Source organism: Protopterus annectens, chromosome 14.part0 (genome assembly GCF_019279795.1).
Source record: "Protopterus annectens isolate FY-2018-M chromosome 14.part0, PAN1.0, whole genome shotgun sequence".
Taxonomy (NCBI): domain Eukaryota; kingdom Metazoa; phylum Chordata; order Ceratodontiformes; family Protopteridae; genus Protopterus; species Protopterus annectens.
Window position 1 is genome coordinate 397,679,500 of NC_056748.1, and position 20,085 is coordinate 397,699,584.

Below are 20,085 nucleotides of genomic sequence, written 5' to 3' on the forward strand. Positions count from 1 at the left end.
AGGATAGTGCATAGTTAGTTGTGTATATAGGGTTTAGTGTAGGGTTAAAGTAGGGTTTTGGTGCTTTACTTTAGGTTAGAAGTAGGGTTTGGTTAGTGTATGTATGTGGTTTATTTATTTTGTTTGGGTAGGTACTATGCAGCGGGTGGTGGGGTTTTCCGACTATGATAGTTCGATATTTTATTTTTTGCAGTTTAGTGCATTCGGGATTTTCGCGGTTCACGGTATAGGGGTCAATGATTAGGTATTCGCGTAAAGGGTTGTTCGATCACGTAATATAGACCCTAGGAATACTGTCATTTAATCCAGTGGGTGTGGTAGCATCTAAAAGTAATTGCCATTTCACTTCTTTTTCCCCAACACACTTTTAATATTCCCACCCCTTGGATTATCAAAAATCTGTTCCACAATAGCAAACCTAAAAAAAAATGATCATCCCTTTTTTTCTCAATGTGTCTGTAAAGTGCATTATTCAAATCTTTTTTTCTGATGTTATATAAATAATCGTATATTCTGTTCTTAAATAATCTGTCGGTCTTCCCGATGTAATACCCTGAACAAAGCATACACTTCGCAAGGTATACTAAATGTCTGGTGTTACAATTTCCCTTTCTAAACCTAACTTTAGTTCTGTTCACATTGTCCAGTATAATACTATCCTTCTCTAGTATGTATTGACAATAATTGCAACTACCACATTTTTGTGTGTGGCCAGTCTTGTTATTCCTAGTGAAGCTTCCGTTGCCCGTTTCCAAAGTGCTCTTAATATTCTTGTCCATTTTAAAGACAAACATAGGTTTGTCATCTATTAAATGGCAAATTTCCTCATCGGCCTTCAGAATGTTCCATCTGTCACCTATTAAGTGTTTAACCTTCTCAGCATAAGGACCATATTTAACAATACATGCTCTATTGTACTGTGTATTGTTAACTCCTATAATTCCAGTTTCCTGGGGGGAAATACTTCCTCCAAACAGGGGTTTGTATTTCCTTGTTCCATTCCTTCCTTACATAGTTGGCCACATCCCTGATTAAACCTCGAGGATACCCTCTCTCCAAAAATAAAGAGCTAATGTATTCAATTTCCTGAATCATGTCTTCATAGCATGAGGTCATCCTCGCTGCTCTAATACATTGGCCTTTAAAAATATTCCAAAACAATTTCCTCGGATGACTACTCTCATATTCTAAATAATTGTTACTAAAAATAGGCTTCCTAAATATCCTGCATTTAAAACCAGCTGGTGTCTTAATAATATGAGTGTCCAAATATGCTATCTTTTCTCTTTCAACATTGTGTGTAAATTTCAAAAATGTACTAGTACTATTAATATAACTCATAAGAGAGTCAATACTTTCCTGGGGCCCATCCCATAATATAAAGATATCATCCAAAAAATGAGAATATAGCCTAACATACTGAAAATATGGGCTATTAAATAAATTGTTGTCTTCCCAGTCTATCATAACTAGGTTGGCATAAATGGGGGTACATGCTGCCCCCATAGCCACACCCCTAGTCTGCCTGTAATGTTCTCCCTGATAAAAAATAAAGTTGTTATCCAGAATAATTGACATACACTCTGAAATAAGATTAAGTCTGTCATTTTTCAGTTTAGCATATTTATTCATACTGTTGTAAAATCCTTCAAGACCCTCCTGTTTAGGGATACTGGAAAATAAATCTATCACATCTATAGTAATAAATGTCAGATCTTCCTTCCATACAGCCTTAGTTAACCTTCGCAAGAAATCCCAAGAGTTCTTGAGCACATGGTGAACGTTATCATAGATGTGCTTTAACCAAATATCTATAGCTTTTCCCATATAATAGGTTTTTGCCTGACTACCCGATATTATGGGTCTAAATGGGGGGTTGTTAATATCCTTATGTATTTTGGGTATTCCTATGATGGTAGCCATCTTAGGAAAATCAACTTTCATATATCCATACTCCTCCATGGTAATTCTACCGTCAAGTAGGTATTCCTCAAGAAATAGATCTATCCTTCTGTATGCTATATGAATTTCATTTAAAGATATAATCTCATAATTACCCATATCTTGTAATATCTTGTACATTTTGCTCACATACTCCAACGTATCAAAAATCACTACCCCCCCCACCTTTATCAAGCTTCATAATTATAATATTAGTGTTAGTCTTGAATTTCTTAAGTGTTTCATTCTCTTCCTTAGTCAGATTATATTATTTTTTTTGTCCAGAAATATTCCTGGAAAGCTTATAAATTTCTCTAGTAACCACTTTCTCATAAGTGTCTACACTGGGATGGGGGGGTACAAACGTACTTTTTTTTTACTAACTTATTATTAATAGGTACGTTAGTATTACCTTTAAAAAAATAGCCAAATTGAGCTTCCTAAGAAAAAGGTTTAGTTCAATTAAGGTGTATACAATGTCAAATTTAGGTGTAGGAATAAACTTCATACCTCTAGTGAACAATTTGATGTGTTCAACGTCTATAGGCACTGAAGTATAATTGTAAACACTGAAATTACCCAAGCTACAAACCTTTCCATTCTGTATAATGATTTCTTTAATATTGGCATCATTATATTCCTTGTGTTCGTTAGTATTAACAAACTCAGTTTCTTTCTTCAATTTCTGTTCTTTCTTTCCCCCCTGTCCCAGTACTGATTCTCTTTCCAATAATTTCGTTGATACTGATTTGGGCCCTGGTGAAAATTCCTATCACTATCAAATCTGTTAAACTGTTGGCTGTCCATGTATTTACTACCTTGCCTATTGTCATATTCTTTGTCTCTATCTAATCTGGATTTCTTGACCCAAATGTATACCTTATTGGTTTTAAAATTTTCCAATTCCCGGGAAAGTTTCTAACTTTTCCTATCAAATATTTTTTCTGCCTTGCTCTCAACATATTTAAGTTGTTTGCAATACAATGTTTCCCACTGAGGGAACAACAAATCTTTTCTAATTAAGGCATTTCCACAAGTAACTGACATAGTTTCTCGTCATTAAACTTAATGACGTGCTTCATAAACTCATATCCAAAACTGTTGAATAATACTTCACATTCTTTAATCACATTTTCAGTTAAACTAATACCCATCGGAATTTTAAAAAAGCGTAACCCGACTGGTATTACGTTATACTCTAAACATTTTTTTGTTTTGTTCGGGGTATTACATCAGGAAGATTGACAGATTATTTAAGAACAGCATATACGATCATTTGTATAACATCAGAAAAAAAGATTTGAATAATGCACTTTACAGACACATTGAGAAAAAAGGGGATGATCTTTTTTAGGTTTGCTATTGTGGAACAGTTTTTTGATAATCCAAGGGGTGGGAATATTAAAGGTGTGTTGGGGGTTAAAAGAAGTGAAATGGCAGTTACTTTTAGATGCTACCACACTCCCTGGATTAAATGACAGTATTCCTATTAAGCCTGTTCTGGTAGCACGCTATTGATTTTATATTAAGGCTTAATGAAGCCATGAATTTACAAGTTCATGTTTTTAAAGTTCATTATTTAAATGGTAAACAGTTTGTATATCCAAATGTTCCTTTAAACAGTTTGATGTACCTTATTGGTTGTCATTGTTGGCGCCAATTTTTAGAAATATTTAAGTGAGTTGTTTACAAGAGCGAAGTATTCTGATGAAGTCAACGTTTGGAGTTGATGAAAGCGCTAAATCATCTGTGTTAATAAAATAGCTGTGTGACACCCCTTGGTTTTATCCTTACGTAGACTCCTTGTGCTTGAATTTAGTGTGTTTGGATTATTGGACATTTTCTATAAGAGACCAGTCCGCTCCAGAATTGCATGTAGGACGTTACTCCCTATAAACTATGAGGTTTATGTATTTTGGAGCAAAAGCAAATGTTCCTGACAGCAATACCATTCAGTCAGCACATGTTTTGGAGACATGTATATTTTTGAGAGCTTGGCTGTCCCACTACTGACCAGATACCAACAGAGGTTGAAGTGAGACTGAGCTACTCATAAAAAAATTCTTCATATTTATATCATAGTAGGTTATCTTCCTGCATGGATGAGTATGGCCTGAAGGGTGGTTGCTTACATTATCACAGATGGCATATTCAGAATCACTTTGTGGCCTGTCTTCCTATTCCAAGCTGTCAATCAACATGTGACCCACCTTATAAGAAACAAAAATTCTTCTCCTGTGTGATTTTAGTACCAGTATTTTGGTATCATGGCACTGTAAAGTCAGCATTGTATTAAAGGAGCTTATTATTTTCCAGATGATTATGGAACCAACAAATGACAATTTATAATATATTTACAGTATAATTTAATTGCCCACTACTACTTGCGGTAATAACTCATGAACCTGAGAAAAACACAACCAAGTAAATCCAATCCAAATCTTTTTATAACCTAGCTTCTACTCCAATACTTTGTTTTCCTGATAATTTCTTTTGAACTTAATGTCTTAATTCCACCTCTTGCTTTCTATTAACTCAATAACCCCTTTCCCATTTACTTTCCATCTTTTCTGCTTTAATTCTTATATCAGTCATTTTCATTCCTTTCTCTTCTTTCTTTCCTATCTCTCTTTCTTGTTTACTGTCCATTTCACTTATTATTTCCTCCCTCACCTCTCTTTTTCCTCTTTCTCTCTCTACTACATATTACAAAGTTTTCCACTTATGTCTTCCTCCCTTTGTGTTTTATATATATATATATATATATATATATATATATATATATATTCATATTGTTTATCCTATGTAATTATGTAATGCCTTGAATAATATGTATACTTTGGTGTGTAATCTCTATAACATTTTAACCATTCTGCCATGATATTATCGTCTGTACTTTGACCATGTTTAACTCTGCTATTAGCTTAGTGTCTTATCACCTTTATCTCTTATGTATAATTTTCAGGTAAATTCTTCCATAATTTTTTGTAATTTTCTTTTCTTTTCTTTCTTTCTTTCTTTCTTTCTTTCTTCCTGTAATGTTCTTGTTTTACCCTTGAAACGTATCTTTTTTGGAAACCTTTATGTAAGTTGTATGAAAATTTTATGCATGTTTTATATTCTATATGAGTTTGATTATAACCCGAAACTTTTCTCCCCAGGCCTTCACCGAAAATGGGCTTACCTTGGCCCAGTGGACTTTCCCAGTAATCAAATGCCAATAAATAATAAATAAACAAGGGATTACAGTGTACCACTTACATATTCGTGGACTAGACTCCCCTTTTGTGTATTAGTGCATTCAGATATACAGTAGACTTAGAAACAACTTATACTTAGTACAATGAATACTTGTTTTCTCTCATTGGTGTGCCTTAATATGTAATATCCTCAGAGTATGAATACAGCCTTTCAGTGACTGTCTCCCTAGCTTTAAAAAGTATAAATGGAGTAAGGCTTTGCACAGTTTAATGAGCTGCTTCCTAAAGCCCATGGTTTGATTCTGTCAGTTTCCATGTATGTACAGATTGCCTCTGACCAAATCACTTAAGCAGACAGTGTTCCTGAGCTCAGTCTAAAAAAGGTCCATGTGTATCAATACTAACAAATAAATAACAACAAACAAACCCAGAAAGTATAAATAAGAGAAATATTCAGTCTTGCTTGTGCTTGTTCTTTCTTTCCACTGCTCTACCTATTTTTTATGTGATGTGTTTATTTATTTGTTAATTGGGTAAGTAAACTGGTCATCAAGTACAATTTTCAGCCATGACCTGTACTCCAAGGGTAAAGGTAAAAGCAATATAACTGATGCAGTCTGTTTAAAAAAAAATCTCTCTCTATATGTATATATATATATATATATATATATATATATATATATATACACGTATATAATATATAATTATTGTATGTTCTTTGACCATGTTTAACTCTGCTGTTAGCTTAATGTCTTATCACCTTAATTTTTTTAAGTGTGAAATCAGGATTGAAGCCAGGAGCTGTGAGGCATGACTCTTAACTTATTACCCTAAATGTACCTCCCTAATCGTCCCCACCTTCACTGTGCATTTATACACCACAACTTCTGTCATATCACAATGTTTCACGATAGTGCAGGTAAACAAATAGTGGTATTGTCACCATTTTATGTATAAAAGCTAAAATGTCTTAGAACATCTGTTTCACTAGTTTTTGTGATTTATCTATATGTAAACTGTATTTCCCAGAGTTTGCTGTGCCCATCATCTTTTTTTCAAGAACTGATCTCTCCCAGTGGGTTTTATTTGGGTAATAAAATGAAAATAAATGCACATTTTAGCTAAGAAAACATGAAAGTAGGTAAATTACATCAGCATACACATGCAGGACTGCTACTTAGAAAAAGAAAAATAACAACATGCAGTGTCTCCCTGTCCTGTGTTACCAGCTTGGCCACTTTCCATGAACCTTTTATTAGGCAAGTAATCACTTTAAGAAATATTATAAACCTTATAAAAAGCAGCAGTTAATCAAATGTATGATTCTACTGCACCACTCAAAGATGTTTTTCTAGGTTTTCACTGCTGATAAATCAATATGTATATGAAATTAAAATATGACAAGCTTGTTTGATTTCAATGAATTGTTGCAATTATGTGATTAGAAAAGCAGAGGGTAAATAATATGATTGTAACATTTGCAGTAATGCATATTTTGTATGTTGCCTAAATCCAGTGCACATATCCATTATTTATTCTGTAACAGGAAAAAAACATATGTTTTTTTAAAGGAAACATAATCTGGAAAGAAGATGTGTTTACTGTTGTGAAAACAACTATCAGTGTTTTGCCTGGCATTGTGAACACTTGATGTTAAAATGTAAATGGCAAAAAATTAGGATAGCTGCAAACGACATTCACATCTATTTCACATCTCACAAGCTAACTGCTTTCACAAAGGCATTTCATTGAACATAGAAATAGAATGTAGATGTGAAATGCATCTAAACAATAGATAAACTTGATTGATTTCCTTTAAAGCTAAGTGAATTCTCAGAAACGGTCAAAATAACTGACTGACATGTTGCAAACCTAACTTCCTTGCAGAACCCACCTTGAATGTTGACTGCCAGCGTAAAAATTTCTTACAGATGTAACCCTATCCAGCAGGCATAGAGTATTTGAAGCACAAATGTATAAACACTAATACATGTTGTGATCAAAAAAATGAACACGATAATCTGCCTATAGCAACTTCTTTATGATCAGCTTGGTTCCAATTTACATTTTAACAGAGCAAAGAAGGTACATTTATTTATTTATAAATGTATTTATATTTTTTTATAAACGTTTATTGCATTTTCAGTCAAAACAAAATTATGATATAACTTTGCAATACATAATCAATCATCTAAAAACAAACAAAACTATATACAGAGTCCACAACAACTTACATTAACCAAAACAATTAAAACGTTTCCAATAAATTTTTAAGTTTTTGCCAAGATGAACATTTATGAACAATATCTGATGTTCTATTATACACAGTTTGTAGTTCTTTATCATATATATTTGTTGCTAAACAAATGATAAATCAATCAAGTAAAAATCAGGACAGTGCAGAACTTTGAACAGTTAAAAGTACCAAAATTATACTTATCAGCTTTATATTTCAGATTGTTTGAAAAGCACTCTCAGTCAGAATACAAGGAGATTCCGGCAATGAATGTAGAGATTTACAAACAGGGAATATTATTTATACCAGCAAGCCTTGAAGCAATCAGATAAAACCAAAATTAGACCAGTATTTAACACAGCAGGAATAAGGGTGGGAGAAAAACAACAATTTCAGCACAGATCAGAAGCCAGCAAATATATATCTAAATCAATCAGGCAAAAATTAGGACAGTGCAGAACTTTATATTCCCTGTTTGTAAATCTCTGCATTCATTGCTGGAATCTCCTTGTGATCTGACTGAGAGTGCTTCTCAAACAATCTAAAATATGAAGCTGATAAGTATATTTGGCACTTTTAACTGTTTAAAGTTCTGTACTGTCCTAATTTTTTCTTGATTGATTTAGATATATATTTGCTGCCTTCTGATCTGTGCTGAAATTGCTGTTTTTCTCCCACCCTTATTTCTGCTGTGTTAAATACTGGTGGCTTTGCAGTTGCCCACCCCTACTGTAAATTTGATCTGGGACACTCCTCCCAGTCTAGTATCATTAGCTCATTTCACCTAATACAGGGTGAACATCTTCTGCTCCTCCAACTTGACTAAAATCTCCTTGTGTCCTGACTGAGTGTGCTTCTCAGCTGATAGTGTGCTAGCTTGCATCTCACTTGAATTGTCTTTAGTGCTGTTTTAGCTGCTTTTCTGTAAAAAAAAAAATTCTAACCATGTTTCCTGTCTTTCCTGTAACTAGTCTAGTCCAGATACAGATTTGTTGTATCCAGGACTGTTTGTAAACGTCTGAGCCCCCCAAGCCTTTCTGTGTTGAAGGGAAGCCTTCTAGCTTATCAGTGGGAGTGGTAAGTACTAGGTAGCCTATCTACCACAAGAGGAGTGGTTTCTGGCTCAGAAATTGTAGTTTATTGGCCGTTTGGACAGTTTTTTCAATCTCTTTCAACTTTCTGGTTTAAAAGCCACATTTGCACTTATTTCCAGCCTTTACTGTAACTAGTCTTGTCCAGCTACAGATTTGCTGTATCCAGGACTGTCTGTAAACATTTGAGCCTCCCAAGCCTTCCTGCGTTGAGGGAAGCCTTCTAGCTTATCAGTGGGAGTGGTAAACACCAGGTAGCCTATCTACCACAAGAGGAGTGGTTTCCGGCCTAGAGATTGTAGTTTATTGGCCGTTTGGGTTTTTTTCCATCTCTTTCAACTTTCTGTTTTAAAAGGCATGTTTGCGCTTATTTCCCATGTTTCCTGTAACTAATCTAGTCCTGATACAGATTTGCTGTATCCAGGACTGATTGTAAGCTTCTGAGTGGTGCCAAAGTCAGCTGTTCAATTTTTCCCTTAGATCTGCTAGCTCTCTCCTCTCCTGCATATTTACTAGCTTATTAGTCTAGCACTTTACCAGATTTCTTGTAGCAATTATTGTAGCATACAAAAGTGCTACCAGCACTAAAGGTTCTACAAGGAAACAGTTCCAGTACTTATTATTAATGCCCACCCCTCCAGGCATGTCTAAAGATCAGTTCCCTGTGCTTTCTCCTATCAACCTGGTGAACTTGCGCATCCTGAGGCAATGTAGCAACTGTCTCATGTACACTGACAACCCTATCCTCTTATTTCCCAACACTCAGACTTGCAAGAGATGCACTTATATATCCAAATTGGAAGCCACGCACTCTCCAGCCAAGAACGGAATAGCTGGTCAAGAGGAGAAAGTCAACACTTGTACCACACCACATGGAACACATAGCCCTCCAGAACACACACCGGCACTGCCTTCACATAAAAACACAAACCACACACCCACCTTCATGAAGGCTCTCAAGAAAAATCTACCCAAACAGCAGAGACCTCCAAGACAGAAATGCACTCAACCACCACAACACAACACTAATCACGAGACACATAACTCTCCTAACCAGTGTGCCACTCAACCAAAGCCCCTAAGGCAAAACAGCATGCCCAACACACTAGTCATAGGTGACTCGATAGTGAGGCATACTGATGTCCCACTCACTAGGTTCAATAAGGAGAAAGTAAGATTCAGCTGCCTGTCAGATGCCAGGATCTGCCACATAACGCACGCACTCTGGTCCCTCAACAGCAGGTACAAATATGACTCTGTCATTGTACATGTGGGCGTGAATGACCTGAGACGTACCTCCCTGGGCTACATGAAGAGAGACATGGAGGAGCTCTCGGATTATGTTGCCCAGACGGGTATGACCCTAGCCCTGAGCAGCATCCTACCATCACCCAGGATGATACCACAGTACAAGTAGAAAATGTCCGATCTTAATAATTGGCTAAGTTTCTGGTGTCATTCTAAAGGGATCCAGTATCTGTCTGCCTGGCATGACATCATTGACAGACCTCGATGCTTTGCCAGAGATGGCCTGCATCTGTCACATCTGGGCTTCCGGATACTGGCTAAGGGTCTTGCCACCCCTATCGTGCCTTTTTTAGGCAGTGTTCCAAAGACTAAATTACCACTGTAACAGCTACAAACAAATGAAATCTGAGGGTCATGCTGCTCAATGCTAGAAGTCTAAAATCTCAAAATGCACTCGCTCGAAGCACTCCTTAAAATGGAGAACATCGACATTTGTGCTTTAACAGAGACCTAGCTCAAGGCAGCAGAAAGCAACTCTGAACTACCAGGCAACAACTCATTCCACACCTTTCGGCCGAGAACCTGGACCGAAGCACCAAAGGTGGTGGTGTTTCCATATTCATAAAGGATGCACACACCTCCAGACTGGTAGCCCAACATAATGCATCTGAGATACTTCAGGTGCAGCTAACATTGGGTAAGACAGTGATTCAGGTCGTAGCCTGCTACAGGTCCCAACCATGTCCCAAGACTCACACTCCATGTTCCTAAACACCCTGGAGAATATTAGGGTCCAACCTAACACCCTCATACTGGGTGACTTCAACTACCCCTCCTATTAACTGGGAAAGCTGCTCATGTACCAGTACACTTGCCCAACGTTTACTGAAATTCATTAATTCCAATGCCCTGGACCAGTTCATTCCTACCCCCACTAGAGGTAGCAATATCCTCAACCTGGTCATTACCAACATGGGTGCGACTGCTCTATCCACAGCCACCCCCCCCCCCCCCCCCCCAGCAAAGGAAACCACCATGAAAAACTTCTCCAAAGCTAACTTTGGGCTCCTAAAAACAGAGGTGGCTAACTTCACGGCACCCATGCAACTGGAGAATAGTTGCATGACTGCCAAATCATACACCAGTGCACTGTATGAGCACTTACACAAATGCATGGATCTTGCCATACCCAATAGAATCAAGATGCTCTCCTCCAAAAAAAGAAACCAATCTGGTGGTCTCCTGCCATAAACAAACTCTACAACAGAAGGAGGAAACTGATGCAGAATAAAGTGAAGTCCCAAGACTGGAAAAACTCCCTTATCAGCCTCAACAAAAAGTTGAGATCCCTCATCAAATCCTCCAAAGCTAGCTATGAAAACAGAATTGCAGCAGATAGTAAAGACAACCACAAGGCCTTCTATAATTATGTACGGAATCTCCACAGCAATACCCAGATTTGCTCTGAGCTACTGACAATAGTACCTCCTATACAAAGCCAACAGATATTGCCAATATACTGGCCGACAGATTCAGTGCCAACTTTACCCCCCGGGGACCAGTCACAATATCAGTAGATTGCCAGGCACCCAGTATTACTGCTGCACAGATTAAAACAGCACTGTCCAAAGCCAAGAATACAGCTTCTGTGGGACCTGACAATATCCCTGGCTGTGCTCTACATGAACTACAGAGTGAACTGGCACCTCACCTGTGTGCCCTGTTCAATCACAGCCTCACCTCAGGCTTTGTCCCCACTGAATGGCGCACTGCTACAGTCATCCCTCTCCACAAAGAAGGAGCGACTACAGACCCTGGGAACTATTGCCCCATTAGCCTGACTAGTCTGATATGCAAAGCTATGGAATGCATCATCTTGGACCTAATAAACTAGGATATAAGGAATCTCCAAACTCTGGATCCCACACAGTTTGGTTTTGTGAAGGGTAGATCATGCCTGCTGAATTTGGTCAACTTCTTTGAGTCAGTCACCAGAGGTGTGGATGAAAGCAAGGTGGTTTATACAGCCTACCTTGATCTGGCCAAGGCCTTTGATACCATTCCCCACTCAGGAATCATAGAAAAACTCACTAAGCTAGACATCAACCCCTATATTACTAGGTGGGTTGCAAACTGTCTCACAGACAGAGCCCAGAGTGTGAAAGTAGCTGACTCCAAGTCAGACTGCCGACCAGTCACAAGTGGTATCCCACAGGGTCCGCTCCTGGGTCCTCTCCTGTTTGGAATCTACTTCTCTGAAGTCCAGGCCAACATGAAGGATCTCTGGCTGACAAAGTTTGCAGATGATTGCAAGCTGGGAGCTATTTTTAACTCCCCAAGCAATGCTGACATCCTACAGAAAGGCCTCACTGAGACCAACAACTGGTGTCAGGAACATGGCCTTAAGCTCAATGCCAAAAAATGTGTCATCATCCCCTTTGGGAAAAACCCGGTTTCCATGAATTACCACATTGATGGTAGTCCACTAAACAAAGAAGGTGTTATAAGAGATCTGAGAACACAGGTTGACAGCAACCTCTCTTTTGACCACCATATTGTCACTGTGGTCAGAAAGTCCTTCTATGTGGCACATCTCATTACTAAGGGTTTTGCATCCAGGAAGAAAGAGGTCATTGTCTCCCTCTACTCTTCCCTCATTGGGCCAATCATTGAGTACAATGCCCCATTTGGCATGCACCTCATTAGACACCTGCAACAACTGGAGAAGCTGCAAAAGTACCTCACAGAGAGGATCCTAAGCCTTAAACACTTGTCCTATATGGATAGACTCAAAAAACTCCAATTATTCTCTGTCTCATATCACCTACTTAGACACTTACAAAGCCATGTCTGACCCAGTTCTGTTAGAAATGCTACAGCTAAAGAAATCTCAATCCCTCCACACCACATGTTCCAGAAACCTCAACCTCATTACCACAATCAACAGAACATACTGGAGGGACAGGTTCCTCATCCAGAGACTGCCCATGCTATGGAATAGACTTCCCATACATGTCAGGCAGAGCACCTCACTGGCCCTATTCAAGAGAAATCTTGATGAGTGTATGGGAACTAGAAAATTCACCCCGGGGATCACTTCAGTGGCTCTACTCGACAGAGACACTGGGAACTAAGGTTGGGTGGCACAATGCCAGGGTAATCCTATGGGCTAGGCTTGTAAAGGCTCCAGGGCCATTAGCCTAGTACACACCTATGAACCCGTAAGAGAGAATATTTTTACATTTCCAGTTCATTCTATTAACTTTGCTGGCAATAGCCAGGATGGACCAAATAGAGGTACTTATGTTTTCGGTATAGAATCTGGAATTGGGACATTAAATAATATCAAGGAATTTGTAACAGTACATTTGTCCGACCACAATGACTTAACAAAGTTTCCAAATTCTATCCAAAAAGGAGTAATCATTTTGCACTCTGTAACCATGTGGAGCCAATTTGCATTTAAATTCTCATTACATCTCCAACATTTTATTTCCTCTTTTTTATAAATCAAAGCAATTTTATGCAGTGTTAAAAAAAAACTTCTACGTAAATACTGCCAAGTATAAATTTTCCAATATAGTGACGCAGTGGTGTTACTTATAGACTTCAAAGATAATTTTTTAGTAATTTCTGAAAAAGATTCACTATTAACTTTTGTTGGATAATTTCAATAAGATGAATCAAAGACTATAAATTCAGTTCTTAATGACCTATAGATTGTAGTTAGATAACACTTATTTTTGACCACAACACTATTAATTCTAAAGAAAAATTATAAAATTTTTGGTATGGAATTTGTGTTCATTTGTAAAAATGTGTATACTTAACCAATTGTTTTTGTTTATATTACATCTGGCCAAAAGATAAGCAGAAGAATGTAATGTATTTCCATCTAGAAATTGATACTACAATTTTAAATAATTTCTCCCAAGATCAAGCATTTTATTTAGACTAAAAGATTCCAAACAACTGTTATTATAAGCTATAGGAAACATTAGGATTGATACATTTCTGACCATATAATTAGTAAGCATTACTTTCCTGAAAATAGTCACAATATAATTTATACAAGGAGGAGAAGCCTGTAAAATGTATTTATATTTTGATGAGTGGGTTGTCCATCTGGGCTAGACCCATTTTCAGATAAGCCCATGGAAATATGCCCTAAAATGTAAAAATAAAATTAAGAAATGGAAGTAAAACAAAATTAAATTAAAAAAAGAAATTCTGGCACAACCCTGAATAAATCTGCAGAAATTGTCTAAATTAATTACAAAAACGCAAATACAGTGAGAGACTGAGTTTGATAGTTACATCATAAAAAATATTGAGGATTTACATTTAATGTTAATTGTCACTCTTGGGGGACAGCTTTTTGGTTTCTATCTTCACCTGTCAGCAGCTGTCTCAAATGCTGGGCCATGGTTTTTTTTCAGAAAAATGAGCAATGGCTGCCTCCATTAACCTTCTGAATACTTAAGAGGTCTTCTTCATTTTAGACATGTTCCCACCCTGTAAAACTCACTCAGGAAGGATTCTCATATGTTTGTCATCTGGAAAACCATTCCAAATGCATGACCCTCCCTCCCTATATAACATCAGTGTCAGAAAACACATAAACATTTCCAAACTAGAAATCAATATATCATTGTCTAAAACCCTCCACTCACTTGGTAAAGTACTTGTCTTTTTTGAGTCTTGCTCTTTGACCCATGTGTCCTTGTGTTTACTGCCAGGATTAAACAACATGAAAAATTAGCTGTCTTTTCAGGATATATAAAAAAATAGTAGGCAGGACAGAGCATGGATAAAGTGGCAGTCAAATTACTTATTTAGTTGCATGAATGCTTATTTGTTTACTTATGGCAATTGTTTTTCTTGCTCTGGCCAAAAGTCTCTTACAGGGAAAATCCATTCATTCATGTATTTATTTATTCTCTGATTACATTCTTAAACCAATTCACTGTCACAGGGAAGCCACATCCTATCCTGGTACTTAGAGGCTAGAAGGCGAGAAACTAATCTGGACATCACACACGCGTACACGCGCACGCGCACACACACACACACTCTCACATGTGATATAGGATAGTTTGGAAACTCACGAGTTCAAACCCCAACAAGAACCAAACTAAAAGATGAAACTCTGTCCGACAGTAACACTAATCACTGCGTAAGTATACCACGCACCATAAACCACTATTAGAAATAAATGTGATGCCAAAATTTAAAATACCAACATGAAATGCCTTGCTAGACTGAGCTTTGTACTTCTATGGTCCACAAATGTTTTAGAGAAATATCCCAGGCTAGCAAGACAGGAAAGGAAGCCATCTCTTTACCACCTTACTAGCACATTCTAATCCTAACCCTACCTCTGCCCTTAACCCTAACATTACACTTTACCACCCCTTTTTGTAACACTACCACTGTTCAGACAAAGTATGATTTTGGTTAAAGTCTCAAAAAGTAAAATGATTGCATTCCTTTTGAAATTTTTTTTTTCATTTCAATTTTTTTTTTTTGATTTTTGCGGATTTTTCTACACATTGATTATCAAATGTGTTTTATTGTGCATTAATCACCTGTGTTTCAATATGTGTGTATGTATGTGTGCATGTATGCATATGTATTTATGGGGGCTTAATTTAGTAAAACATTCCTATTACAGAACACCTGCAATTCCAGCAGAAGTGACTCAATATTTGTATGACTGAAGAATACAGGCTTTTCTTTGTGGCAGGTTGTGGTACAATGGGGAGAGGGAATTTTTTCTTTCCCAGCTTTTGTGCAGCCTCAGAGATGATATATATAAATCACAGAGGTGTGTGTGTGTGTGTGTGTGTGTGTGTGTGTGTGTATTGGGGGGAATGCTGTCCTGCAAAAAAAAAAAAGTTTTTTTTAAGAAATTTTGAATTTAGATCTTTTTGGATTGATCATTTGTGATTAATTTTTTTGCCTCTTTGCTTATTTAAGGTACACTTTTATTTACTTGTACAAGTTATGCATAGAGATAGGTGAGCTGTACCACTAGGTTCTTTTTCAATCACAACCTTATTACATAAGGGAAGTGTATAGAAAAACAAGTGAAACTGGAGAATGTGGAAATGTCAGTATTTACAGATTAAGCAGAGACATAATTTTACATACAAAAGTACAGTCCACTGCAATAAAAGTGAAAGATCTGAATCAAGTATGGGTAGCAATTTACAACATTAATAGCTGTTTAACTAGGATCATGCAAACCGCATGGTTAATAAGAATACCCCATTTAAAATCAGTCTTTTAACTGGAAAGTTACAAGTTAATTACCATTTGCCTCTCTTAATTCTACTTACTCAGTCATATCATGTACTTAGATGTGAACACCAGCTATTCCAGTGTTTTGTCATGGTAAGGCATCCAGAATTTTACACCGTGCTCCTTGTAAGGACTTGCCAGTACACAGTAGTGGACAACTAACCTTTGGAATGCACACCTTGTGCTATATACCATGTTCACTCTCTCCACTATCTTGTTTCACTAAGTGCGATGGTTTATCTTTAGTATGCTCTGAATTAACATAAACTCATGCTTTGGGTACCTGCATCTAAATGATATTGTTGCATTTTTGTCAGGCTGCTACACAGGTATTCATTAAAGCAGATTTAACATGAGATTTCTTAAATATCAGAAAGATTTAAAGGCAAAGTTATGCTCCACTACCACATATAAATAAGGGTTAGAGACAGGCCTTGTGCCCATATTAACTCGCTGTAGAATGCCCGAAGTGAAGTTACAGTAATTCCTTGTGAGAACTTTCTTTATTAGCTTATACTGTATTATGCCTGTTTTGTGTGCCTAGCATGGCAATATGTATTGTGATATACAATACTGTTAGTATTCCTGTTTCAGAAATAGTTTTGAGATACAGGCATATCCTTAAAATAGAACCACCCTTGTCAAATATCACTGTTTTGCACCAAAGGCTTCAGAACAGTGTAATAATAAAGATGAGGCTGTGTGTGTTATTCAGGTGTACTTGAGAGAACTTGGTTGCTTCTAATAACAGCTCTGTATTTTTGTATAGCCTTTATGATATGACTTATTTTGGGATTATCAGATTCGCATTCGACAAAGTACTTTTCCCCATCAACAGCATTTTATAATGTCATCCTTATTATGTCATTTTTCAGCACTTTGTCTTATTTTTGCATCTGAATATCAGATTAAGAAAGGTAACAAGTTCAGTGTGGCCGGATGTTAAAATGTTAAAACTGCAAATGATGGGCTGAGGAATCAGGTCTGCTTAGCAGATCTTATATCATATCATAGCATAACATAAAATAGAGTTAGATTAGTATAGTATAGTAGAGTATAGTATAATTAAGGAAACATTAAGAAAATTGGTATTTGTGTTTATTTTATTTTTATATATACCTATGTCCCAGATGACCTCAGTCGACTAGCAACCCAGATTGTTCTAGTACAGTATTTTTATATGCATTTCTGTTCTTCCTGTCTACCCATGTGTTACATTTAAGAAACCAATGGTCCACCACATATTAAAGAATTGCAAGAACATTATAAGAAACATTGTCTTATGGATTAAAGTGTGCAGTTCTTTGTCAAGTTGTCCTTATGTGGCAAACATAAAAGACACATACTGAAAAAAAGATGCATGGTTCATTTTTAAATTCAGTACCAGAACATGCACTTCTGCCCTTGTGTTGCCTTGCTTTTACATCAAACCTCCATCAGGTGTCAGTACTACAGAGGACAGCAACACTACTTTCCCTTCAGGATGAGCAAGCCAACATCTGCCATTCAGTCCCACCTTACCCTGCTGATTCCACCGGCATCTACGTTGCTAGTTGACTGGGGTTATCTGGGACACAGGTATATATAAAAATTAAATAATGAACTGGTGTGGAACTGTTTTGATATTACTATGTAAGCACATTTGTGTCTAGGTGAGGTGTTTCTGAGTGTTTGTGCTTTAGGACAGATTGTTAGTATAAAGCATGTTCATAGGTTCATAGATGTTTACAAGGCTAAGAACCACAAGTGCCTTTTTAAGCCTAGCCATGCATCCCAAATCTCTGACAAGTTCTGATACCCTTGATAAATGTAAGCATGGGCCTGGGAGATGCACTATTTACAGGTTACCTGTGTCCATTAGAAACATAGGTGCCAAACCAGGGATGAATTTCTGGTTTCCCATCCAATTGTCTAAGTTGCACTTGAATTGGGTTAGGGAGGAACTCTGCTTCATATGGATGGTGAGCCTGTTCCATAGATGGGGGTAGTCTCTGGGATACATACCTATCTCTCCAGCAGGTCCTATTTATATTACAGGCAAGGTTTAAATCTTTAGAATGGGGTAATTCTGGTGCTATTTGTTTTGTGGATGTGCAGGAGGTCCATCAGAGAGGGGTCTGACAATGCTTTGTATGCCAGGCATAGATCTCCCCTCAAAAGCCTGTAGGAGACAGAATACAGGGATAGGGCCTTGAGTTGGTCTGCATAGGACATATTACGTATGCCCTGTATTCTTTTAGTGAGGAACCTCTGTGGACATCCTAATTGTTGGATATGCCTGGTTAGGAACATACAAAAGGGGGAATTGTACTCAATGACAGGTCTGCTCTTCAATTTTTCCATTGGAACTAGTCAAACTCTCAAATTAACCTCTCAAACCTTCCTTTTACAGTCCAGCACTTGCTCTAATCTCTCAGTAAGCACTAATAAATGCTAGCACTGCACCTCCCTATAATATACAGAAGCACAAGGCTCCCTATTCGTCCCTACCGGACAATCAGTAAAACAGTTCATTTATCCATTCAGGCATGTCCAAAGGGCAGTTTCAGGTGTACTCTCCAGTCCAGCTGGTGAATCTGGGCATCTTGAGGCAATGTTACAATTGCCTCATGTACACAGACAACCCTCTCCTCCTTCCGACAAACACAAATGTATGTGAGAGATGCCACTATACAGCCAAACTGGTGGCCAAGCTCTCTCAACCCAAGACTGGCACAGTCAGTCAGGAGGAGAAGGGAAACACTTGCACCATGCTACCAGTCTCACATAGACCAGTCATATCTGCATCAGCAAACAACACACATAAATACACAAAAACATACTCGGAGGCTCTAAATAAAAATCTGCCAAAGCAGCAGAGCCCTCCAAAGCAGACATCCAAGCAACCTCCACCCCCCAACAACAATCACGTATCACATACTTCACAAAGTCAGTGTGCCACTCAATCACAGCCCTTAAGGGTAAATAACACACCCAATACACTAGTAATAGGAAACTCTATTGTCAGGCACGCTGACATCCTGCTCACTAGACTGAACAAGGAGAACGTTACTGTAAGCTGCCTGTCGGGTGCCAGGATCCGTCACATAACACAAGCACTCAGGTCACTCCATAACAAGTACAAATATGACTCTGTCATTGTCCATGTTGGTGTGAACGACTTGAGACGTACCTCCCTGGCCTACATGAAAAGAGACATAGAGGAGCTCTCTGATCATGTAGCCCAGGCCGGTATGACCCTGACCCTGAGTAGCATCTTGCCCTCACCAAGAATGATGCCACAGTATAAAGATAAAATGATCAATTTTAATAACTGGCTAAGCTATTGGTGTCGTTCAAAGGAGATCCAGTGTCTGTCAGCCTGGGATGACATACTCAACAAGCCACGTTGCTTTGCCAGAGACAGCTTGCACTTGTCACCCTTAGGCTTTCGAATACTGGCCAAGGCCCATAGTGCCTTTTTTAGGCAAGGCTCAAAAGACAAACCCACCTCCATAAACAACACAAGAAACCAAAAACTGAGGGTAATGCTACTCAATGCCAGAAGTCTAAACCTCAAAATGCACGCACTCGAGGCACTCCTCAGTATGGAGAAAATCAATATCTGTGCAGTAACAGAAACCTGGTTCAAGGCTCCAGAGAGCACCTCAGCACTACCAGGCTATAACTCATACCATACCTTTCGACCCCAGAACCTGGACCAAAATGCAAAAGGAGGGGGTATATCCATTTTCATCAAGGATACTCACACCTCCAGGTTAGTGGCACAGCACGAGGCCTCGGAGACCATCCATGTGCAACTAACAGTGGGCAAAGCTGCTTTTCAGGTTGTAGCTTGCTACAGATCACTCACCTTGTCTCAGGACCCCCACTCAGCATTCCTGAGAACATTGGAAAATATGAAGATCCTACCAAACACCATGATATTGGGTGATTTCAACTACCCAAACATTGACTGGGAAAACTACTCAAATACAAACTCCTTTTCCCAACGCTTCCTACAGTTTATAAACTCAAACGCCCTGGAACAACTAGTCACCACTCCCACAAGAGGTGACAACATATT